The sequence below is a fragment of the Anolis carolinensis genome, chromosome 6 (genome assembly GCF_035594765.1).
Source record: "Anolis carolinensis isolate JA03-04 chromosome 6, rAnoCar3.1.pri, whole genome shotgun sequence".
In the NCBI taxonomy this organism is placed as follows: Eukaryota; Metazoa; Chordata; class Lepidosauria; order Squamata; family Dactyloidae; genus Anolis; species Anolis carolinensis.
Genome location: NC_085846.1, coordinates 67,154,252 through 67,179,649, shown reverse-complemented (window position 1 = coordinate 67,179,649; position 25,398 = coordinate 67,154,252). Strand labels below are relative to the sequence as shown.

The following is a 25,398-nucleotide window of genomic DNA, read 5'->3' as shown; positions in this document are numbered from 1 at the left end:
AACACCAAACTATGGCCACAGATGAGGACACGCCTGCAAAGTGGTCTGCATCTGTAAATAAGAGGGTCAATGACTACTGATTTGTTGTTGTGAACGCCGATATGCGTTTGAGCGCCATCTCCCACTGTGCTGAACATCTTGGTCTTTACATCCCATGACTGCCCTGATTCAAAAGGAATGAGTTCCAAAATTGACATCACCCAAACCCGAAAATTGAAGGGCCTTTGATGTAACCCTCCAAAATTGAGATTTTGCAAGTGGGAGGAAGTTTGCATGCCTAAAAAGAATGCCTGGGTCTCTTCCTCTTACCACTATGTATGGATGCAGGGCTCTCACTGGGCACAAGGTCTCATCTGCACAGGCAAGTAACTGTACTTTAGTCTCCTTACCCTTTTGATCCATTTTGGAATAGCGTATGTGCAAAATTGCCTGTTTTGCCCCTAACTCCAGGTCTTGCCTCATCAGCGCCCGGCCCAAGCCATCTCTGTGTGATCTTACAACTACCGTAGAGTCTCACTCATCCAACAAAAACGGGCCGGCAGAACCCTGGATAAGCGAAAATGTTGGACAATAAGGAGGGATCAAGGAAAAGCTTATCAAACATCAAATTATGTTATGATTTTACAAATTAAGCACCAAAACATCATGCTTTATAACAACTGGACAGAAAAAGCAGTTCAGTACACAATAACATTATGTAATATTTATAAATTTAGCACCAAAATTTTGCAATTTATTGAAAAATTGACTACAAAAACATTGACTACTAAAAGGCAAACTGCCTTGAATAATACAGAACCTTGGATAAGCAGAGCTTGGATAAGCGAGACTCTACCGCAATTCGCTTACCTCTAGGGCCCCAAAGAAAGCTGTCAGAACTGTAGCCTGGAAAAGCAGGGCCTCGAAGTGAGAATGACAAATTCCAGGCCAAACATTTTGCCACACCCCTTAGGGTTGCTGGCCCCCAGTGGTGCCTGAGTATCTTTTACTGTGCCACATTTACGAACCCTGAAGTTCTTGGGTGAGTTTGGGTACTCTTGAGTTTGGGAGGCAAATGCCAATGCAGAAAATTTATTCCCAATTGTGGAATAAATCTTTTATTCCCTCTTTCAAATTGCTCTCATACAAAACATTGCCCTCATCTGAGAGGTGAACTCCATTAGCCCTAAACAACTCTGGCCATTTGAAGAGTTTCTCTGTGTGGGACTAAACAGCCCTCACTCTGCCTCCTAGCAGTTTTCATTTCCCGATTGACCTTCCTTCTGGCCACATCAGGTTTTTTGGGTTCACAATCTCTTAGCCACAGTAATCGCGGCAACAGTGCCAACCAGGCAATCAGAACTTCAGACCAACATTGCCTGATGGCCACATTGTCAAACCAAAAGTGAACTACATTGTTGGCCATAGCCAAACAGCGACCACTATAGGGAGGAACTCCAAACAGTTAAATCAGATAACATTCCTGTGGAGGACCACTGAACTGGCCATTAAAGTAAACTCCAAAACCCACAGATCCGATGCGATCTTCAGCGTCACGCAACTACAAGTCGTGTCTCCAGAAAGAGATACAGTTGTGAGAGTTTAAGAACTCTGCCCAAGTAATAGGTTGTCCCGGATGCCCCGAGATATAGCTATTCTGTGGTGGGGCTTGGTGACACCACACGTAGCCTCACATAAACGAGGCAAAAAGGACCTACCTGGAGCAACTACTCGACAGGCAAAATTAAGATGCCCCATGAGATTTTGAAATATTTGAGTGATGCTTTACGGTGACCTAAAAAACTACTTAACTTACCTTTCAGGTATCCAATGGCAGTTGACAGCTCTGAGCCACTGTATCAATTTCAGTCCCTCAAAATTGCTGGCCCTTCTGTTTACTCGCATGACAGAGGTACGCCAAAGTGATCAGCCAGTTGGTGAAATTGCTACATTAGGTATCTGCACTGTACTGCTCCTGCTTTGCCGATGATAGTGTGCCACCCTTGGCTGGCCAGATTTCTAATAGCCCAATCCAAGAATGAACTGAACTGCTCAAAGGCATTACAGGACACAGAACAACCCATGGGCCGGGCTCTGTCCCTATAGCATGCCTGTTCAAAACAGAAACCAATAACTCAAAATCCTGAGGGTGCACTGGGAGCAGACAGAGAGCTAACTTAATGTCACATTTGCTAGTTCTGCTCCGGGTTCCTGCCTTTTAACTCTCAAGGCAGCATCATCGAATGGTGTGTACCACACTGAGCATAATTCAGCCAGGATGGCATCATTCACAAACTCACCTTTGGGAAATGAGAGGTGATGTATGAGGCGAAACTCTCCAGGGGCCTTCTTTGGGACAATTCCCAATGGCGAGACCCTCAAATTCAGAAGGGGGGGGGGTTCACAAAGGGACTCACTACATGTCCTTCCCAAACCTCTTTTTGATCTTGTGGTGAACTGCATCCCCCATTCCAACAATGGACGGGAGGTTACCTGACCTGAAAGGCCACCTATCCCCATGAAATGGAATTTGAAAAACCTTCAGAAAAAATTCCCATAGCAAATAACTGGCAGGAATACGATCTGGTACTCCATCAACCAACCCATCATGTTTTTCAATTTAATTGGGCTGGGGCCCTTTAGCAGGCAATTGGGGTGTCCCCTGATATCAATGGGCATCACTTTGGTTTCTTGCCTGACTGATCCACACTTGTGCTTTGCTGCGTTCTTTTGAACAGTTACGAAAGGAATGTGGTCTTTTGCACAATGAACACTCGTGCTTAAATCGGCACACCTTAGTATTGCAACTACCTTGAATCTCAAATTTCCAGCAGCATTTATTCTGTTTCCCTTGTTTGAAGCTAGCATTGTTAGGGAAAAAACTAGTGTTTGCCAACAAATGGCCACTGTGTGACATGTCCTTTAGCATGGGCCGTGCCAGGTTCATGATCCTCATCCACATCTCAGAAAATGGTATATCCCATGGCAAAGTAGGAAAGGAGGTTGCCTTCATACGGAAAGCCTCTTCATAGGAGAGCCATGCGGGGCCTTGATAGCCTGTGTAAGCTTTCTGTATAATGTCTAAGTATTTGGTCAGGGTGTAAGCCCGGCATGGCTGAACCCTAACACTGACTCCCATGTAGATAACATAACCTGCTAGCCAGTTATTCCAGGTTCTATCCACTTTTCATTTCTTCACCGTTAGCCTTTCTTAGTCATCCAGTAGTTCCCGATCCTTTTTTATTATTATTATTTCCCTATGAAATAATGAGAATATATTGACACACTCACCCATCAAGATTTTATCAATGGTTCCCTGAGTAAGGTGATCTCCTAGCTCCATAGTCAGGTCATCTGGTGGGATGGCCGAGTAGGCTTGCAAGGTGGGCTATTGTCCCACCAAGCTTTGCCCATAAACAAATTGTCGTGGCTGAGGGACTCCTGGTGGCTTGGTGTGTACAGTGGTGCCACCTAATGAAACTGTTGATGTCGGAGCTGCCAAAGCATTTCTGACAGAAAGTGACTCAGGTCCTACCACTAAGCTTGGTTGCATGCCTATTGCTGTAGAAACCGAGGGCGTAACACCTACGTAAGGAGGGGCCTGGGGCATAGACGATGCCATCTGAGAATATGTAGGGGCCTGGGGAGCTGATAATGCTGCTGCATTGTAACCATGAAGGCAGGCACGTAGGGCACCGCTGGTGCAACCTAAGGCATTGGAGAAACTCCTGCGGGGGCCACTGCTCTAGGAAGGGCAGGTGCCTGAGGCCCCCTTGGTGCTACCTGAGAATAGATAGAAGTCTGGAGCACTGTAGAAGCCATAGTGCTGGAAATGGCAGGAGCCTGGGTCACCAATGGCGCTACCTGAAAATAGGAAGGAGGCTGGTGCGGTGCTGGTAGTACTGTAGGGGAGAAGACAGGAACCTGAGGCACTGCAGGGGCCACCTAAGAATAAGCAGAGCCTGAGGTAACTGTGATAGCACTGAAGGGGCCACAGGGGCCTGCACACATCCCCGAGGCCAAGCCCCTGCTACAGCTCTTGGGGGGGGGAATGCTGAGAGGGCAATGGAAGACTTAATATTGCTGACCCTGCCAGGGACTGTGGCTGAGAAAGTGTGGCTGCACCCATACTCTGCTGAGTGCCAGGCTGGGCCATCTATGCAGACGGCGGGGGTACCGGTACAGCCCCCATTGCAGCCTCCTGCTGAACCTGTGGTGTCCCCTGCTGCCCAGCCATTGCTCGAGAGGCAGTAGTAGCTACTTGCTGTGCAACAGGGCTTCCCTTGGAAGCTGCTCCCATCGCAACGTTGCTCAGCTGCTGGAGCACAGGAGCCTCCTGTCGTTCAGAAACTATTGCAGTTCCTGAGGGGGCCTCTCGCTGGATCAGAGGTTCCCCCTCTAGGTAAAGGAGATAAAGCTGTCAGTTCCTAAATGATGGCCTATGCCCTAATGGCACTGTCTGCCAAATGCAATGGAAAAGGTTAAATTCAATGGTACAAAATGGCTGCCATAAAACCAGACTTAAAAAAATACAACAAAATGGCCACCCTACTATCAAACAGGGTCTCTGCTGACCATGAGGTAGGCCCAAAATCAAAATGGCTGCCTTACCAAACAAAGGTATGGGCAAAATGGCCACTGTATTCCTAGGCAGGCTTCTTGCTGGCCATGTGGTTAGGCCCAAAATCAAAAGGGGCCGCCCTGTTAAAGGTATGAAGGACAAAATGGCCACCACACTCCTAGGCAGGCTTCATGCTGGCCATGTGGTTAGGCCCAAAATCAAAAGGTATGAAGGACAAAATGGCCACCACACTCCTAGGCAGGCTTCATGCTGGCCATGTGGTTAGGCCCAAAATCAAAAGGTATGAAGGACAAAATGGCCACCACACTCCTAGGCAGGCTTCATGCTGGCCATGTGGTTAGGCCCAAAATCAAAAGGTATGAAGGACAAAATGGCTGCCATACTCCTAGTCAGGCTGGCCTGTGCTTAGGCCCAAAATCAAAATGGCCACCCTGCCAAGCAAAGGTAGGGAGGACAAAATGGCCACCATACTCCTAGGCAGGCTTCTTGCTGGCCATGTGGTTAGGCCCAAAATCAAAATTGGCCACCCTGCTAAAGGGGAGGGCACTCCCCAGGGAGTTAGGCTCCTGCCAAGCAAGCCTTCATTCAGGAGGAGTTGGCACTGTGCAAAAAGGCCCTTCTGAGGGGACTCGAGGCCCAGGGAGCCTCCAAAGGGACAAGAGAAAGACCAGGGTTCAAACTGCAGTCCTGCTAGAAAGGTCCCTCCCCTCCCTGAGTATGGGCAGAACAGGCCCCTCCAAGGGGGCAAAGGGCCAAGGGGACCCTCAGTGGCACCACAGGATGCGCACCCAAAGGCCCCTCCCTGCCAGAGGGTGAATGAAGGGATCAAGCAGAGGGGAGGGCTGGCACTGCTGGCTCCACTGCAGGAGAGGGCAGGCCAAAAGGGGGCAACGAGGGGAGGCAAAGAGCCCCTTAAGGGCACCCAAAAGGCTCCTGATGGGGCCAAGGCCAAAGGTGCTGGAGCAAGGGGCAGCCAGAACTGCTGCTTGCCTAGCTCATCCCTCCCCACTCCATAGTTACCAGCCTGGACAGAGGAAGGAAGCTTCATCAGGCCTGAAGGAGGGCAGATCACCAGCTGCCTGCTTCAGGACAACCTCTTCTCACGCCATCAGGAGGAAACTGAAAGAGGGGAACAGTTCCGCTACAGAGCCTCCTCCCACTTGTTGCTCCGCCCCCTCACATGGATGGGCCAGCAAACCAGCCGGCCTTAGCAAGTCTGACTCATTCATGGGGTCTTTCAAACTGCCCTCCCGCGCCTTAAGCTTGCTTGGCCGCGGGTGGGGCTTTTGTCTACACACTGTGTCACTTGTTTTTTCCACCTTCAACAGCAATTTTACTGTTTGCTCCATCAAATCCCTTCTCCTTCTTTTGTCCATCCATGTACTTGGCCTGACCCACACAATTTTCCAACTAGTTATTTATCTTTTAAATTGTGGTTTTTGAAATCTCAAGCAATTGGTAATACACAATAGATTTTCTTCAACCCATTGAAGGACAAATAATGCACTAGCTTTCACATTTTGCCATAGTTTCAGTAGGCACACAGAGATGCTCCTTAAACTAGGGTTTTTGACATTGGGTTGCTGTGAGTTTTTTGGGCTGCATGGCCATGTTCCAGAATCTCTCTCCTGACATTATTCCCACATCTTTGGCAGGCATCCTCAGAGGAGTGAGGTCTGTTGAAAACTAGGCAAGTGGGGTTTATATATCTGTGGAAAGTCCAGGTTGGAAGAAAGAATGCTTGTCTGTTTGAGGCAAGTGTGAATGTTGCAATTGATCACCCTGATTAGCATTTAATGACCTTGCAGATTCAAAGCCTGGCTGCTTCCTGCCTGAGGGAATCCTTTGTTGGGAGGTGCTAACTAGCCCTGATTGTTTCATGTCTGGAATTCCCCTATTTTCAGAGTGTTGTTCTTTATTTACTGTCCTGATTTTAGAATTTTTTTTAAACTGGTAGCCAGATTTTGTTCATATTCATGGTTTCCTCCTTTCTGTTGAAATTATCTGAATGCTTATGGATTTCAGTGGTTTCTTTGCGTAGTCTGACATGGTAGTTGTTAAGAGTGGTTGATCATTTCTGTGTACTCAAATAATATGCTGTGTCCAGGTTGGTTTATCAAGTGCTCTGCTATGGCTGACTTCTCTGGTTGAATTAGTCTGCAGTGCCTTTCATGTTCCTTGATTCGTGCTTGGCTGCTGTGTTTGGTGGTCCCTATGTTTTTGACATTATTTACAAGTTATGTGCATCACACTTGTTCTTGATGCAGCAGGAAGCTGTTAAACAAACCACAGATCTTCCACTCTTGGTTTTGTTAGCAATAATATGCAAACTACAAATTCTAATAAGCCAGACTCATAAAGCAGCAACAGATCGTGCCTTGTGACTTTGGCTTTTCAGAGAAATGATAAACCAAAGTTTCTGGTTCATATACACTGAAAAGCTAACTATGGACTTGTGGTCCATGATTTGTATAAGTATTTGCAAGAGGAGCATAGCAGGAACAAAGGAGCATAGTGTAACACTTTAATAAATGTTGATTTGATCATTCATAATGAATTACTTTTTAAGAATTCTTGATTGTGACATGTGCATGTGGCCAGAGATTATTAAGGTTTGGGGCAGAACAGAAAAATGTGTTCAGCAATGAGACCTGTATAAATTCAAGCAAGCATTCTAGATTAATGAAGCATGGTGGCTGAAACCTAATTTCTGATCAAACTAGATTACCAGTATATCTACGGAATCAATTATCGAACTATAAACTAACATTTATGTAGTTTCCATTGTTTTGATGAGCCTAACTCTAGTTAAGGCTAGTACAGCTTGAGTATCCCTTATCAAAAATGCCTGGGACCAGAAGGTTTTTAGATTTTGAAGTATCTGTATGCACATAATGAGATATCTTGGAGATGGGACCAAAGGCTAAACACAACATGCATTTGTGTTTCATATACAACTTGTACACATAGACAGAAGATAACTTTATATGCAATAGCTGAAATAATTTTGGGCATGAATCAAAGTTTGTGTATACTGGCCCATCAGAAAACAAAGTAGTCATTATCTTAGCCATCCACATGAACAATTTGAGTATTTTGGATTTCAGAATTCCAGATAAGGAATACTCAACTTGTTTTCTGACCAAGGCCTGAGACATTTCCATCTCCAGTCAGCTTATTACGTAGACGTAATAACAAATTTCATAATATGGCATATTTTGATGATGAATCAAATGTTAGTTATACTGTACAGTAAAGTCTTGCTTATCCAACCTTCCCTTATCCAATGTTCTGTATTATCCAACACAGTTTGCCTCCCGCCCAGATCCACAGCTGTTTCTCTAGGCAGCAAGGACTGAACTTTTTACAGATTTAAGTACCGGCAGTATTGTCACTCTAAGTTCATTTTATGCAATTCTACCTTTATTTGTAGTCAATTTTTACTAGTCAATGTTTTCAATACATTACGATGTTTTGGTGCTAAATTCGTAAATACAGTAATTACTAAATAACATTACTGTGTATTGAACTGCTTTTTCTGTTGTAAAACATGATGTTATGGTGCTTAATTTGTAAAATCATAATGTAATTTGATGTTTAATAATCATATATAATATAATAATAACTTAATAATAACTTTAATAGGCTTTCCTTAATATTATCCAACATTTTTGCTTATCCAATGTTCTGCCAGCCCGTTTAGTCGGATAAGCGAGACTCTACTGTGCTTCACTTTGTTCTTTATAATGCTACAGTACTAGAGGGAAAGGTACCGCAAATTGTGGAGTTGTTACAGTAGTGCCATACAATGTCTCAGGTATAAGTATTAGGACTTGTTTAAATTCCATCATGCTAATGTCTTAGATGTGTGTCATATATTACAGGCAAACCTGAGAGTAAGCCCCAATGAGAAGAATTAGAAATGCAGAGCAGACATACATAGGATAATGCTACCAATAGACAATTTGTAAATATTTCTACAAGTGTCAATTCAAATTTTGTTCTATCACTTGTATTTCAGCTGTTAATGGTTTCCCATTTCAAAAATATATTAGAAAGAGCAGAATATATTGGATAAAATATTTTAACAAAAGTTGCAACAATTAAGAAAAATCTGGCTATTTCTGTTTTTTTCCATTTTAGATCATTTGGTCAGATATGATATAGGAGACAAAACTTTTTATCCCTAGAAACATGTTCTCCTTCCAATTCTGTCACAACCTTTTCCGGATAACAAAACACTTGACTTTCTCATAAATCATTCTGTTGCTTTGTCCTGCTTCTGTTCTCCATCCCTGTTCATAATAAAAAGTAAGCATAATAAAGGAGAAGAGGCTCTGGAAAATTTCATAACACTACCTTATCGCTGGCTGTTGTGCAAATGCAAGAAAGAGGGCAGAAGAGTCCTAAGTTACTGTTGGCTTCACTCCACAAAATATTATCTTTTCACTTTCCATTTGGCATCAGCTTTTTGCATGCTCTCTGTCCAGCTATGACTCAGTATTCAATGATACAATAGATAGAGCTTTTGACCAGTTGAAGAATAATTGAAAGTTCTCATTCTAAAAGCTTAATTTAATTAATATGCCTAAAAACATTTATCTGCATATTTCAAAACCCTTAGGTAAACGCATTTGCCATCCCTTTATTCACAAATGTAAGCATCCATCTGAAGCTGCTTCCTGGGAGTGAAGTCTGTGAGTCACCTTCCCTGGCATATAATATCAATATTTTTTCATGAATATATTTTGACTGAAATTTGTAACCCTAAACAAATAAGCAAAACCCTTTACATCCATTATGCTCTCCAGTCTAAGGAGGCTATCAGTGTGCATGTGCCCAGGATCAGACCCATTGTTTTCCTGTCATCCAAAATGAAATCAACACAGGGAAATCTTAAAGAAATACTACAAAATCCAAAATCCACAAAATAGCAATACCTTTATTTAACTTAAAAACACAAATTACATCAAGCAAGCTTTCAAGGCTACACTGGTTTCTTCATCAGGCAAATATTATACACAACATACAGGAGAAGGAAAGTAATGGTCTACATTTTGTCTCAGATTTTCTCAGTTAATATGTTCTTGAAGGACTTCAAAGCAGACACTGCCCTTTTTGGCCATGTGGGGACTTGGGGCAAAAAGCCGTAAATGAATGTCAGGTAATAAAAGGCCAAGTCTATTAGCAGCAGCAAAGTAACTTCCCTTGAGATCCAGGCTATCTCTGTTCTGAGTGAGGCTACTGGTATCTTTCTTAGGAAGAAAACACTCAAAATGCCTCCATACTGTTAGCAACTGAAAACACATTTAGGTGCTATACAGGTAAAACTCACCGATTGTAGTGCAAATGAACATGTACCTTTCCTGGAGGTAGAAACTTCAAAAATTAAGCCCCAACTCCTTGGCTTCCTCTTGTTTAGGATTACTACACTGGCTAAGTTATTCCAACCAAGAGAAGTTGATTTTCAGTGTTTGAGAGCTATGGGTTCTGCCAGCTCCACTGAACAGATGTTTGACCACAATGTGCTATACATTTGGGGAGTGAAGGTAAATGTTAGTGACAAGAAAAGCAGGTTCATCCAGTGCACATAGACAGGAGTTTTTAAATCTAAGGTGGCTTGAGTGCTCCAGTCTACAAAGGATGAGTTTTGTGGCCTTAGACAACTTCTTCTTTCTCCTCTTCATTTGGTTCACATATTTGGTGCGACATCAAACACAAAAATGATCAAACATTTTGGAAATGAGAAGTAGTATATAAATTAGAAAGGGATGCTCACTTGTTTTTCTAATTTACAACCCCCATAATCTATCACTTCAGTTATGGGATATGATAATTTGCAAGCTCAGAAGGTCTGGAAGGCCACATGATCGCTTACTTTGAAATACAACATGAGCCTCCTAGGATATGTTCTTCAAGTTATAGTGGAAACAGGAAATGGTAAATAATAGCGATCCCTATCAAAATGAATGACTCCTGCAGGAAGTTATCAAAGGGAGGGCGTAGGAAATTCTAAGAGAAGACATATATTGTTGGATGCAGGTATAGGGATCACATTGTGCATGACAGTTGGCTCCAGAAAAAAATTCATGCCCAGTTTCTGTAACTACAGTACTTGTACATTATAGAAGAATATCCTTTCAATAATACCACCAGAAATACTCCACCTTTTCTTTTACTTTGCAAAAAGTCTATCTTCTACTTTTTGGAGCTAGCAGTCTTACCAGTTCTTCTGAAGATGGACTTGCCCATAGAATCATAGAATCGTAGAGTTGGAAGAAACCTCATGGGCCATCCAGTCCAACTCCCTGCCAAGAAGCAGGAAATCGCATTCAAAGCACCCCCGACAGATGGCCATCCAGCCTCTGCTTAAAAGCCTCCAAAGAAGGAGCCTCCACCACAGTCCGGGGCAGAGAGTTCCACTGCTGAACAGCTCTCACAGTCAGGAAGTTCTTCCTGATGTTCAGGTGGAATCTCCTTTCCTGTAGTTTGAAGCCATTGTTCTGCGTCCTAGTCTCCAGGGCAGCAGCAAACAAGCTTGCTCCCTCCTCCCTATGACTTCCCCTCACATATTTGTGCATGGCTATCATGTCTCCTCTCAGCCTTCTCTTCTGCAGGCTAAACATACACAGCTCTATAAGCCGCTCCTCATAGGGCTTGTTCTCCAGACCCTTAATCATTTTAGTCGCCCTCCTCTGGACGCTTTCCAGCTTGTCAACATCTCCCTTCAACTGTGGTGCCCAGAATTGGACACAGTATTCCAGGTGTGGCCTGACCAAAACAGAATAGAGGGGTAGCATGACTTCCCTGGATCTAGACGCTATATCCCTATTGATGCAGGCCAGAATCCCATTGGCTTTTTTCACCGCTGCATCACATTGTAGGCTCATGTTTAACTTGTTGTCCACGAGGACTCCAAGGTCTTTTTCACATGTACTGCTATCGAGCCATGCATCGTCCCCCATTCTGTATCTTTACATTCCATTTTTTCTGCCGAAGTGAAGTATCTTGCATTTGTCCCTGTTGAACTTCATTTTGTTAGTTTCGGCCCATCTCTCTAATCTGTTAAGATTGTTTTGGATTCTGCTCCTGTCTTCTGGAGTGTTAACTATCCCTCCCAGTTTGGTGTCATCTGCAAACTTGATGATCGTGCCTTCTAACCCTTTGTCTAAGACGTTAATAAAGATGTTGAACAGAACCGGGCCCAGGACGGAACCCTGCGGCACTCCACTCGTGACTTCTTTCCATGATGAAGACAACACATTGGTGAGCACCCTTTGGGTTCGTTCGCTTAGCCATTTACAGATCCACCTAACCGTAGTTTTGTCTAGCCCACATTTGACTAACTTGTTTGCCAGAAGGTCATGGGGGACTTTGTCGAAGGCCTTACTGAAAACCAGATACACTACAGATGCATTCCCTGCATCTACCCAGCATGTAACTTTATCAAAAAAAGAGATCAGATTAGTCTGGCATGATTTGTTTTTGGTAAATACGTGTTGACTATTAGCAATGACCGCATTTGTTTCTAAGTGTTTGCAGACCACTTCTTTAATTATCTTTTCCAGAATCTTGCCTGGTATCGATGTGAGGCTGACCGGACAGTAATTATTTGGGTCGTCCTTTTTTTCCCTTCTTGAAGATAGGGACCACTAAAGCTGTGCCCTCTGTCCATGCTCTGCAGCACTCTCGCCCTGTGTTGAGCCTTGTGAAGCCTCAGAAGATGATGTTGGGATTTTCTGTCTTGAGCCTGGGGATTCTGTGGGGGAATTGGAGTCAATGTCCAGTGGGGAGATCAACATTGGATTTCCATGTGTCAAGTTTCCTGTCCTGGAGCTCCACATTGGAGTTCTGTTCTTGGGTCTGTATCTTGTTTTCCTGTTTAAGTTCATGTTTGGATTATAAATCTTGTTTCAAGTTCCCAGCCTTTGGGATTATAGTCAAGTTCAAGTATCAAGCCTTGGATTATGGTCATGTTCATGTTTTCAAGCTTTTGGACAGAATTCTAGTTTAAGTATAACAACAATTTCTTCCTTTTGCCTTTGGTGATTTTTGGAGTTCATATGCAGAGTTGGTCATTGCTTTTTGTTAAGCTCCTGAAACTCTAGCTCATGGCTATAACTTGGAAATTGCTTTTGCATGCTGGGTTTTGCTGGTACTTTAGTGAATGCTTAGTCTGCTTATGTTGAACTTTTTTATATTAGATACTCTTTTCTTAATAAACTTATTATTGTTGATCTTTGTGGTGTTTGGGTGAAAAAAGGGATCAAGCAGATGGCTGGGCTGCAACACCCTTGATGCAACCAGGCCCATAGCCAGAAAAAATTCGGGAGGGGTTGAAACTTTTTCCCCCAGAGATGACTTTTCAGGTCAGTGTCTCCTGATTGGGCATGGGATCTCAACAAGGCCCTGAAATCATTATGTATCATTATGCAAAGATTCTTCACAGTAATAGGTCCTGAATTATTGTTCCCTCTTTAAGTCTGTTCCTGTCGGCCACAAAGGACAATAGTTTTCACAATTGGTAGAAGTTTTTTTCTGTTTTCTTTGGCTTTCTTATTTCCTTTATCATGATGACGGATTACATCAAGGCATTTTCCACTGTGAATTAGCAAGAAGTTTTCAGCCAAGCACAAGTTGTTCTGATGATACTCTGTTTTTTTGGTGTTTGTTGAAGACCTCTATTGCATATTCCATCACACAAATGGTTTAGCACCCAATGCACCAAGCTCCGATTACCACCTTTACCCCCAACTTCTCCTCCAAACACCACACCGTACTTACAGAGTACACCTTGTACATGACATGAGTAAGCTAACCAGGGAAATCTGCTGAACTATTTGGATTGGAAACATAGATGCCTCTTCTTATCCACAGGAAATACATATCCTGACAATGGAGTCTTTGAATTTTGCAGTAAATGAGCTTTCACTTGGTCATCAGAAACAGTTTTGTTGGATTGTTGTGAGTTTTCTGGGCTGTATGGCCATGTTCCAGAAGCATTCTCTCCTGATATTTTGCTCACATCTATAACAGGCATCCTCAGAGATTGAGAGGTATATGGGAACTAGGCAAGGGTAGTTTATATATCTGTGGAAGGACCAGGGTGGGAGAAAGAACTCTTGTCTGTTGGAGGCATGTGAATGTTGAAATTAATCACCTTGATTAGCATTGAATAGCCTTGCAACTTCAAGGCCTGGCTGATTCCTGCCTGGGGGAATCCTTTGTTGGGAGGTGTTAGCTGCCCCTGATTGTTCCATCTTGCCCTTGGTTGATCCTTCTTTCTTTTCCCTTCCATTTCCCCCAGCATCACTCTCTTCTCCAAGCTTTACTGTCTTCTCATTATGTGGCTAAAGTACTTTGCCTCTAATATCCTTCCCTACAGTGAGCAGCTGGACATTATTTCCTGGAGGATGGACTGGTTAGATCTTTTTGCGGTCCAAGGTATTGTCAGAATTTTCCTCCAACACCACAGTTCAAAAGTGTCTATCTTCCTTCCTTATGATCCAGCTCTCACATCCATAGGGAATACCAGTGCTTTAACTATGTGGACCTTCGTTGCCAGTGTGATGTCTCTACTCTTCACTATTTTATCGAGGTTGGTCAGTGCTCTCCTCCAAAGATATAAATGATAGTGTAAATCAGGGGTCCTTAAACTTTTTCATTGGAGGGCCAATTCACAGTCCCTCAGATGTTGGAGGGCTGGACTATAATGAAATACAGTAGAGTCTCGCTTATCCGAGTCCCACTTATCCGACACTCCGTATTATCTGAGGCAAATGTCCTCTCCTTTTCACTCTCTCTCTCACTCATTCACCCCGCTGGGTCCCTGTGCTGCCGGGTACCGGCATGGCGAAGGAGTTGAGGGACAGAGGGTGGGCAAGCGAAGGACGGTGGCAAAGGCCCCCCTTGCTCGCTCGTTCCTTCGCCAGGCTGGGCCCTGTGCTGCCAGGCACCTGCATGGCGAAGGAGTTGACGGACAGAGGGTGGGCAAGCGAAGGAGGGTGGCAAAGGCCCTCCCTCGCTCGCTCTCTCACTTACTCACACCACCAGGTCCTGGTGCTGCCGTTGCCACTGCTGGGACCTGGCCTGGTAAGTGAGTGAGGGAGGGAGGGTGGGCGAGCGAGCACCCACCCTATTATCCGTCAGTTTCACTTATCCGTCATTCTGCCTGCCAGTTTATGACGGATAAGCAAGACTATATAAAGGTAAAGGTTCCCCCTGATGTTAAGTCCAGTCATGTCTGACTCTGGGGGTTGGTGCTCATCTCCATTTCTAAGCCGAAGAGCCGGCGTTGTCCGTAGACACCTCCAAGGTCATGTGGCCGGTATGACTGCATGGAGCACCGTTAGCTTCCCCCCGGAGCGGTGCCTATTGATCTACTTACATTTGCATGTTTTCGAACTGCTAGGTTGGCAGGAGCTGGAGCGAACAGCGGGCGCTCAAGCTGCTCCCGTGATTTGAACCTGGGACCTTTCAGTCTGCAAGTTCACCAGCTCAGCGCTTTAACACACTGAGCCACCGGAGGCTCCAAGCGAGGCTATACTGTAGTCCAAAATTAGGATTGTTGTTGTTGTGTGCCTTCAAGTCATTTCAGGCTTAGGTCAACCCTAAGTCTAAAGTTTAGGACAGGGGCCAGGTAAATGACCTTGGAGGGCTGCATTCAGCCCACGGGCCTTAATTTGTTGTAAATAATCCAAATTTGTGCTTGCAGTTCTGGAGGGACTCTAATTTCTGCTTCCCATAGACCTGGCATGGGGATTCGGTTAACCAGTTAAATTCATGAGCAAACTAAGTTTTGTTTTGAACCTGAAAAATTTCGGGGGTGGTTTGAACCTCTAAACTGTCCCCTTAGCTAAGGGCAGGGATGCAACTCCCTACATTCCTGAGCATTCCAATGCGATTTCTAGTCAGCCCTTAGCTCAGTGGTTCTCAATTTAGCGAAACCTCTGGATTAAACGAAGACCCACCCATCCTGCCTGCTTTCCTTCCTTCCCCTTGCTTAAGGACACTGCGTGCCCTTTTCATGCCCAGACCCAGAGGTACAACAGCCAACGCATTTCCCGCTGCTCCTGAACTACGCTTTTCCCCCTCAAGCAACGTCAGGGAGGGAGGGAAGGAGGGGGCGCGCGCGCGAGGGAAGCAAGGAGCGCGTGCCCCCACGGCCTAGCCTTACTAGCGCGCGCGCGAGCAGCTTTCAGCGCGTGGGCCCTGCCTTTATTATTAAGGCGGGCAAAGGAAACGATAATAATAATAAAAAAAGAAGAAGACGAGGAGGAGGAGAACGGAGAGGGCTTGAGGGCTGCGAAGACGGCGCTTTGCTGGAGAGCTCCGGGCCAAGGGCGCGCGCGTGCGTGCGTGCGCGCGGGTGCATTCCGCCGCGTGCCATCCCCCTTTCCCTTCATCTCCTTCATCCCGCGCTTGCCCCCTCCTCCTCCTCCTCCTCCAGGACCCGCTGCTTCGTTCTGATTGGCCGTTTGGGGTCCCGGCCAGGTGTCGGCAGCAGCGAGAAGAGGGCAGAGAGTGCGGAAAAGGGGAGAAGCAGGAGCAGCAGCAGCCTCTTCCAGAGCCAGAAAGCGTTTGGCGACCGCTCCCTCCTACCGAAGGAGAACCCCTTTTTCCTTCAGTCTGGGAAGGCTGCTCGCTTCCTCTGTCCAAGGAGGGAAGCCAGGCGTTGGGACGCTGTTCACCTCCTCGGCTGCAAAGGTGAGAGGTGGCTTCTCCCCTTCTGCGCCTCTCCCTCCCTTTTTCCCTCATGACTTTGGAGGCGCCTGACAGGAACTCCCGACCTCCAGGCGCGAGGTGGGTTTCTGAGGGGCAAGAGAGAGATTTGAAGGACTTGTTGACCCAGCTGCTCCCCACTGAAGGCGGGAGGGAGACCTCCCATTTCGGCCTCCTCCTGAGTCTGACAATTGTCCACCTCTTTTGCCTCTGCTTCCTGTCAGTCTCCTTATTTCTCCCTTCCTTTTTATCGCAGTGCCTGCTGCAGCGGGGGAAGGGGAAATGTGCCTGGAGGGTGGTTTTGATGCAATTTGGTTCCACTGAGTGCTGAGCTAGGAGCCACTCTCCTGCTTCAGGTTTTCCTTCGCAGATCTGCCTGTGCCTCAGGATGGAAAGGAATGCGAGGGGATTATTAACACAATCCATAGCTCCCCAGTGCAAGGCTACTCCCTTTTGCCCCTGGAGTTTGGCTTGGCTCTTCCCTTCCACCCAGTTGCCTTTGCAGGTAAATCCTGTGCTCAATGCTAAGCGCTGGGTTGAGATGATGGGAGATGATCACTTGAAAGGGCAGATGGATGGGATGAAAGTTTTTATTTGGGGTTGAAATTGCTTTAAAGTTCAGCAGCCTATGAATGGGGCCCCTTCTACACAGCCATGTATCCCAGAAGATCGAGGCAGAAAATCCCACATTACAGTAGAGTCTCGCTTATCCAAGCTTATGGATTATCCAAGACATTTTTGTAGTCAATGTTTTCAATATATCGTGATATTTTGGTGCTAAATTCGTAAATACAGTAATTACAACATAACATTACTGCGTATTGAACTACTTTTTCTGTCAAATTTGTTGTATAACATGATGTTTTGGTGCTTAAAAGGTAAAAGGTAAGGTAAAGGTTTCCCCTGACGTTAAGTCCAGTCATGTCTGACTCTGGGGGTTGGTGCTCATCTCCATTTCTAACCCGAAGAGCCGGCGTTGTCCGTAGACACTTCCAAGATCATGTGGCGGACATGACTGCATGGAGCGCTGTTAATTTGTAAAATCATAACCTAATTTGATGTTTAATAGGCTTTTCCTTAATCCCTCCTTATTATCCAAGATATTTGCTTATCCAAGCTTCTGCCGGCCTGTTTAGCTTGGATAAGTGAGACTCTACTGTATCTGAGTGTGGACTCAGATAACCCAGTTCAAAGCAGACATAGTGGGATTTTCTGCCTTGATATTCTGGGATATAGGGCTGTGCCTTGGGTTGCTGTGTGTTTTCCAGTCTGTATGGCCATGTTCCAGAAGCATTCTCTCCTGACATCTTTCCCAGGCATCCTCAGAGGTTGTGAGGTATATTGGAAATTAGTCAAGTTTCTATATCTGTGGAATGTCCAGGGTGGGAGAAAGAACTCTTGACTGTTGGAGGCAGGTGAGAATGTTGCAATTAATCACCTTGATTAGCATTGAAAGGCCTAGCAGCTTCAAGGCCTGGCAGAATCCTGCCTGGGGGAATCCTTTCTCGGGAGGTATTAGCTGGCCCTGATTGTTTCGTGTCTGGAATTCCCCTGTTTTCTGAGTGTTGTTCTTTATTTACTTTCCTAATTTTATAACTTTATTATTATAACCCACCTCCATCTTTTTGAAGGGACTCGGGGCTGCTCACATGGGGACCAAGCCCAGAAAAAACAGAGGATTCAAAATACAAATTAAAACACATAACAATACAATTAAAAACAATTAATCAAAGGAAATAAAAAATATTATACACACACACACACACACACCATTGAGTTTTTTAAAATACTGGTAGCCAGATTTTGTTCATTTTCATGGTTTCCTCCTTTCTGTTGAAATTGTCCACCTGCTTGTGGATTTAAATGGCTTCTCTGTGTAGTTTGACATGGTAGCTCTTAGAGTGGTCCAGCATTTCTATATGCTGTGTCCAGGTTGGTTCATCAATTGCTCTGCTATAGCTGACTTCTCTGGTTGAATTAGTCTGCAGTGCCTTTCATGTTCCTTGATTCATGTTTGGGCAATGCTGTGTTTGGTAGTCCCTATGTAGACTTGTCCACAGCTGCATGGTATAGAGTAGACTCCTGCAGAGGTGAGAGGATCCTTCTTGTCCTTTGCTGAATGTAGCATTTGTTGGACAGTTTATAGTTTATAGGTTGTGTTACTTCATCAGCTTCACTATGCGCACAGTGGTGCACTTGATGTATGGTAAGAACACTTTTCCTCTGGGTGTATCTTTGTCTTTACTCTCGTAGTTTGTTCTTGGTCTTGCAGCTCTTCTGAGATTTGCCAGGGTTTGCTCAGATGGTTAGGAAGGAAAGGAAGGAGAATTGATTGACACAATCCATAGCTCCACAATGCAAGGCTACCCCTTTTGCCTGTGGAATTTGGCTTGGCTCTTCCCTTCCACTCAGCTGCCTTTGCAGGTAAATCCTGTGCTGACACTTTGGTTGGGTTGAGATGAAGGGACATAATCACTTAAAAGGGCAGATGGATGGGATGAAAATTTTTATTTGGAGTTGGAATTTCTTTAAAGTTCTGCAGCCAAATTCTATGAATGTTTGCAGTTCCATTGAGGTTATTCTGTGGCAAGAGGAGCCCTACTAGCTCTACTACTCCAAAGGTCAAGGCAGTGAGCCATTCTTTCAAATTATATTTATGTTGGCTGGCTGTGAGTTTTCCAGGCTGTATGGCCATGTTCCAGAAGCATTCTCCCACATCTATGGTAGACATTAAAAACTATTAAATATGGACAGTAAATAAAGAGAAACACTAAAAAGAAAAAAAGGAGGAATTCCAGACAAGAAACAATCAGGGCCAGCTAACACCTCTCAACAAAGGATCCCCCAGGCAAGAAGGCCAGATTTTGAAGCTGAAAGGCCATTTAATCCTAATCAAGATGGCCAATTTGCAACATTCACACTTGCCTCGGGCAGTCAAGAGTTTTTTCTCTCAACCTAAACATTCTACTGATATATAAATCTCACTTGCCTAGATTCCAACAGACCTCACAACCTCTAAGGATGTCTGCCATAGATGTGGGTGAAATGTCAGGACAGGATGCTTCTTGAACTTGGTCATACAACCCAGAAAACCCACAGCAATCCAGTGATTCCGGCCATGAAAGCCTTCAACAACATATATTTATAGTGTTAGCATCCCCCCTCCCGTTTTTGCCTGTCTCCACACTCATCCAGGGTCCCTTCTACAGAACTGTATAAAATCCAGAATATCCACTATATCTGCTTTGGGCTATCTGAGTCTGCACTGCCATATAATCCAGTTCAATGTGGATTTTATACATCTGTGTATAAGGAGCCTCAGATAATCCCTAATTTCAGTATCACCTACAGCAACAAAAAATATGTGAGATACACCTGCCATTCCAAGATGCACCACATTTTTAGAGATGTTTATATAGGAGGGAAAGTGTGTCTTGGAGTGGAAGAAATGCTGTACTTATGTGTTTGATAATGTGTCAATTTTGTGTTTCATGCATCAAAAGGGTAGTTTTATGACACATGGCAAAAATTGCAATTCTAGAACACTTAAGCTTCGCCCTTTTTAATTATGTAAAAAGCTGCCAGCGAAGTTCCGCTTTTCTGTGTGTAAAAAGAAACCCTAATAAGTGTTAGGGGCTTGGAGTTGCTATCTTTTCCTGATTTATTTGCACGAATGTGTTAATCAGGCTTGAATTAACGGCCAGCTGCTAGAATAGTTTGTCAGATTTATTAAAGCAACGGATCTGAGCACAAACGATTCCATGTATCATTTCTTATTACAAAGCAGACACTATTTTGCTTCATCCAGCGGGTGCTGGTAAATGTAGCGTAAGCACAATATGATGTCCCTGATACTGTGGCACTGCATTGCTAGTGTATACAGCAGCATTCTTCAAAAACACTGGAGGAGTGTGTGTTTCTGTAACATTAGCTTAAGGACAGCACATTTTCATTATGGAAGAAAATACCATCTGGTAGAAGTTAACTTGTCTCAGGCAAATTAATTAAAGAGAATAGTGTCCTTGTGCTGAGGTGTATTTTAAAAATTATAATAAGCAGACTTGAATACAAAATGAAGTAAAATGCTTTAAAATGCAGCTGGGCTCTTCAGTATATCCTAGGGAATAAAGCAGTGCCTAAGAGAATTGTATTGATGAATATGCTGTATATTAATTCACAAACTCATTTATGTTTCCCTTTCTAAACTGGCAGTTGATTTTGCAATGGAGTCACTCAAATTCTTTAGTTTCAACAGAAATAATCATCAAGGCTGCAATCCAACAGAAATATGTTTAAAAGGTTGCAATCCACCGACAGCAATATCAGTGGGAGAGATTTGTGTACCTATCAAATTCTCATTGAAATAATAGTGGCTTCACTGTTGTTGTGTGCCCTCAAGTCTTTTCTGACTTATGGTGACCTTAAGACAAACCTATCACAGGGTTTTCTTGACAAGTTTTATTCAGAAGGGATTTTGCCCTTATCTTTTTCTGAGGCTAAGAGAGCATGATTTGCCCAAGGTCACCGAATGAGTTTACCTGACTAAGCAGGGATTCTGTCCCTGGTCTCCAGGGTCATAGTCCAGTGCTCAAACCTCTGCACCAAGATGGCTCCTAATCATAACTTAAACATAGTTAGTTGGGTTGGAGTGTGCTAATGATTCCATTTAGAGAATCTGCAAAAATTCAGTTGCTGCAGCTGCAGAGGTGTTTGAGAGTCTCTTAGCTGTCAGAAAATAGAATTTGCTCATCATTCATTATTAAGGTATATAGGCAGTCCCCAAGTTACTAACACCTGACTTACAAACTACTCATAGTTAAGAACAGGTGTGAGACAACAGGAAGTGAGATAAATCTACCTCTAGGAAGGGAAATTCTCTCCTGGAAGAGTTACCATCATGCGGAAAAAGTGTCTCCACTGAAGCTTTATCATCAATCTTTGTTTCCACAACAAGCCAATTTTTTCAAAATCCAATTATCACAAGAACAGAAAGTGAGGTGAAATCTTTTGAACTGGGGTAAAGACAGCAGAAAAAAATGCCATAGAGATGTTAACCATTCCCTATGCTATCCAAATGCATGCGTGTGTGTGTACCTCTTATGACTTACATACAAATTCAACTTAAGAACAAACCTGCAGAACTAGATCATTTGCTAGAGTTTCATAGGCCTATGTGCTGCACAAAATGTGAAAACCCAACTGCACTGGTGCAATATGTCACCAGATATGCCAGTGCATTGCCTCAGTTACAGCAGAGACTGCAAGTGTCATAACTATTGATAAAACAAGTTGTGGGCAAGATGGTTGTAAGAAGACCCACCATACTCACACTCTCATTGATCGTACAGCTATCTTTATAGTAGATCCAGAGATGGTACAACTTCCCTTCAGTTGGTGTTCGTAGTAAAGTGAAAATGTAAAAATCATCTTTCTTGCATTGATTACATCCTCACTTGCATTGTTGGGTGAGAGGAGAGGTCATCAAAGAAGGAACCTCTTCATTAATTGAATTCACTTGTCCTTAAAATTGTAGTAATTCACCTCTTAAATAGGTTGCGAGGCTACCTGGACTGTTTAACATGACAAAACATCAATTTTTAAAAGATTTCCCCCCCTGCTCAACCTCTAATCCCTTCTGCTCCTACTTTGTGGTAGTCTGTGTGACTACTAGAAGGTCTTAGCAGGAAATTGGCCCACGAAAACACCACAATTGGCCATGTGGCTTAAAATCACACACTAAAGCAATACATATAAATTAACACCATGAATCACATTATGTTATAAAAAAACAAACACACAATAGATTACATGATGTTTCATAGCTCTCTTCCCTGAAGTCTATTGGTTCTTGATGTGTATTTTATTTGCTGTCAATACAAAAATGTTGTAACTTGGAGCCCATGTGCAGTCTATAGCCACCAATATCACACAATTCACTCTCACAAAAAGAGGATCTTTGTGATTTAGAACAATGAGGAACAGGTATTTTGTACTCAAAGGCTCCTATTTTGCACAAATAGCCTCCTAGGATTTTCTGCCTAGGTTTCTCTGCCTAGAGCCCTAACAGAGATGAGAAACTATGCCCCCCCCCCCCGATATTTTTGACTCTATAATCCAACAAGCATGGGTAATGGTGAGAAATTCTAGGAATTGCAATTAAAAACATCTGAAGAACCAAAGATTCCTCACCCTTAGCCTATCATGGTCTTTTTGGAGTCCAGACATAAACTCTTTACAGTAGCATCTACTTAATAAAAATAAGGGTACAAATATAATGGCCGTATGCATATAAGCAAGGAAAGGAAAATACAGGGTGTTTGAAAAAAGAACTCCCTATTCACCATTTAATTTAAATGGTGAATAGGGAGTTCTTTTTCAAACACCGTGTACTTGCTGCCAAGGGTGACTACTATAAATGTTTCCTCTGCCCCCTACCCCATTTGCCTCCACCACATTTTTATATATAAAATCTGGATCTTGTGTGAGCTACATTACTGGCAGGGACCCTAGAAAAATTTTAGGAGTGAGGTGGGGCTCAAGACTGTGCAACAGTGAAAACATGGAATGCATTGCGTTAGAGTAATAATTCACAACAAAAAATAGTATACAAACAAAAGCAGTTAATCTGTTTATCATAAAAATTGCACACGGTGAATGAAATGTTTTAGAAATTAAAACATAAAAGCAGTATATCAAGCAAAGGGGAAGACTGGGTTCTCTGCCAGGAGAACAGTGGAATGGGATCCTGTTCAGTAATACAAACATCTCTTCCTCTTCAGAAAACTACTTAAGATGTGTTATCATGTGCCAGGGAAAAAATCAGAAGAAAAAGAAAACATGTATATCTCACAAGCTGGAGGTTTAGAGAATCATGATTCAAGACCTGAAACTAGGAGGGGAGAGTTTCGTTATGTCCCTTAATTATTTACAGTGCTGAGAACCAAAATGGACTGTGAAGAGAACAAAAGAAATCTATCCAAACTGCAGGAATGGGCATTAAAATGGCAAATTGAAACTTGTATAGTGAAATAATATCTCCTACAGCTTGCAGTTTCATGTATATATACTGACAGTGACTGACCAAGAAACAGGACTTGATTCTGTAGTAGATAGCTTGATGAAAATGGTGAGCTAGTATATAGCTGTTGGGAAAAGGGGAAGGGGCAGAAAAGTGATCAAATATAAAATTTCCAATAATAAACTGCCTGTATTAAAATCCACGATATGATCACATCTGTAATAGAGAGGTTTATCAAAATGTTGAGCCATTTCTGGTTAGCATCGCTAAAAGGGATTTTGTTTTTAGTAGAGCTGGAAGGGAACAGGAAAGGGCAACTTGCTAATGAGCATAGGTTGTGATGTTAGAGGCTGTTTAGCTTAGGAAAGAAAAGTAATTAAGGAGAAACATAATAGAGATGCATAAAATGATACACTCTTTATAAAACTAAAATGTAGGATTATCCACTGAACATGAATGGTAGAAGATTCATGTAAAAGCAAGTACCATATTTCTTCACATGGCATATTGATGGCCTCAAAATGCAGTGATATTTGCTAGTTTGGGCAGCTTTAAAAACAGAATTAGATCATTTAATGACTCTTATTGCCATTAGTGACTACTAGGGAGGCTAGATTGTGTTTCTTTTATAAGATGTAATATGCTTCTATATATCAGTTGGGGAATGCAAGACTGAGAGTGCAGTTGCAATAATAGTTCTTATGATACACTTTCTATAGCAACATTTTGGCTACTATGTGAATGGAATTTTGGATCTGATAGGTCTGATTTGGCAATGCTTCTTTGTGTTTTTCAATCAACCAAAAGATTTAAGTAGCTAAAAGAAGTTGGCAAGAGACTGGTGGTTCACGAGGAAATATCAAAACTACATCAAACTGTGTGTGTGTGGGGGGGGGGGGATCAAGAACAAGCTGGTCTAGCAAATAACAACAAAAGACGGTGTTCCCTTTTTGCTCTGGGAGAAGTCCATCTCCTAACAACAACAACAACAACAACAGAAACAACGCAAAATAAAATGTGGAAGTGGACCAAAAAAAGGGGAAGAATGCACTGCTAAAGTTGGGTTCCATCTTATTATGAAACCTGTATACAATATGAATGTTGTCTGCAATCCTTTTAAATCTTTGTCATGGTTAGGACTTTATCCAATTAAATACTGTTTTTGCATTCCTTGTGCTGTCACCATGACAAAGCACATCAGCAACAGAAGATTTTTAAAAGCTTATGCTTACTGTATTAATATAAAGATACTGCATTCACATTTCTAAATCTATGGTTTCCATGCTCTCTCCATCATCATCAGGAAGTAAAAAGTTGTGGTGTAAGCACTGGCTGAGCACTTACACAGACCTACTCTTCCACAAGCTCTTCGTCAATTTTAAGGCTCTATGAATGTACTTGGGTGTGATTTTCTCTCCTTATCATTTTTTTCCTTCTATCTTTTTGCTTTCTACATGCCTTTCTCCACACATGTTTTATGTGTGTTTGGAGGGGGACATTATTAACAGCAGTGATTAGGGAGGAGGGAACAAACTTGTGTTCTGCTGCCCTGGAGACTAGGACTTGGAACAATGACTTTAAACTGCAGGAGAGGAGATTCCACCTGAGCATTAGGAAAAACTTCCTAACTGTGAGAGCTGTTCGGCAGTGGAACTCTCTGCCCTGGAGTGTGGTGGAGGCTCCTTCTTTGGAGGCTTTTAAGCAAAGGCTGGATCTGTCAGGGATGTGTTGAATGCGATTGTCCTGCTTCTTGGCAGAAAGTTGAACTGGATGGCCCATGAGGTCTCTTCCAACTCTATGATTCTATGCTCATGTATGTATGTGTGTAAGATTGCAATTGCTAATATCCCTGCTTCAACTCCTGTACACCTGCAGACTCATGATGGATGGTTTTGCAACCAGTGATAGAGTAAATAATGTGGAATTGGTGTCATTGCGGCATTGCACCTAATATCTTGCTGTCTGTAGAAATGTTTGTCAGGGTGCTTTGTGTCTGTAACGGAGACTAACTGAAAATACTATATTTATGTCTTTCCCTTTAAAGTGACTTCCATTCCCATGTACATCCAGTAGAGTCTTTGTCAGAGGTGTTGTTTCT

The 25,398-nt window shown here is 43.3% G+C and overlaps 1 protein-coding gene across 2 annotated transcripts in view; it reads left to right on the top strand.

Moving 5' to 3' along the window:
• Nucleotides 1–15,729: 15,729 nt before the first annotated feature.
• myrip (myosin VIIA and Rab interacting protein) overlaps nt 15,730–25,398 on the top strand; it is a 196,546-nt gene continuing 186,877 nt past the window's right edge. Inside the window, exon 1 of one of the 2 annotated variants that reach the window (XM_008115546.3) lies at nt 15,730–16,267. The gene's annotated coding sequence lies outside the window, so the exon portion shown is untranslated. The remainder of the gene's footprint in view (nt 16,268–25,398) is intronic. The other variant, XM_008115547.3, reaches the window with a different exon arrangement.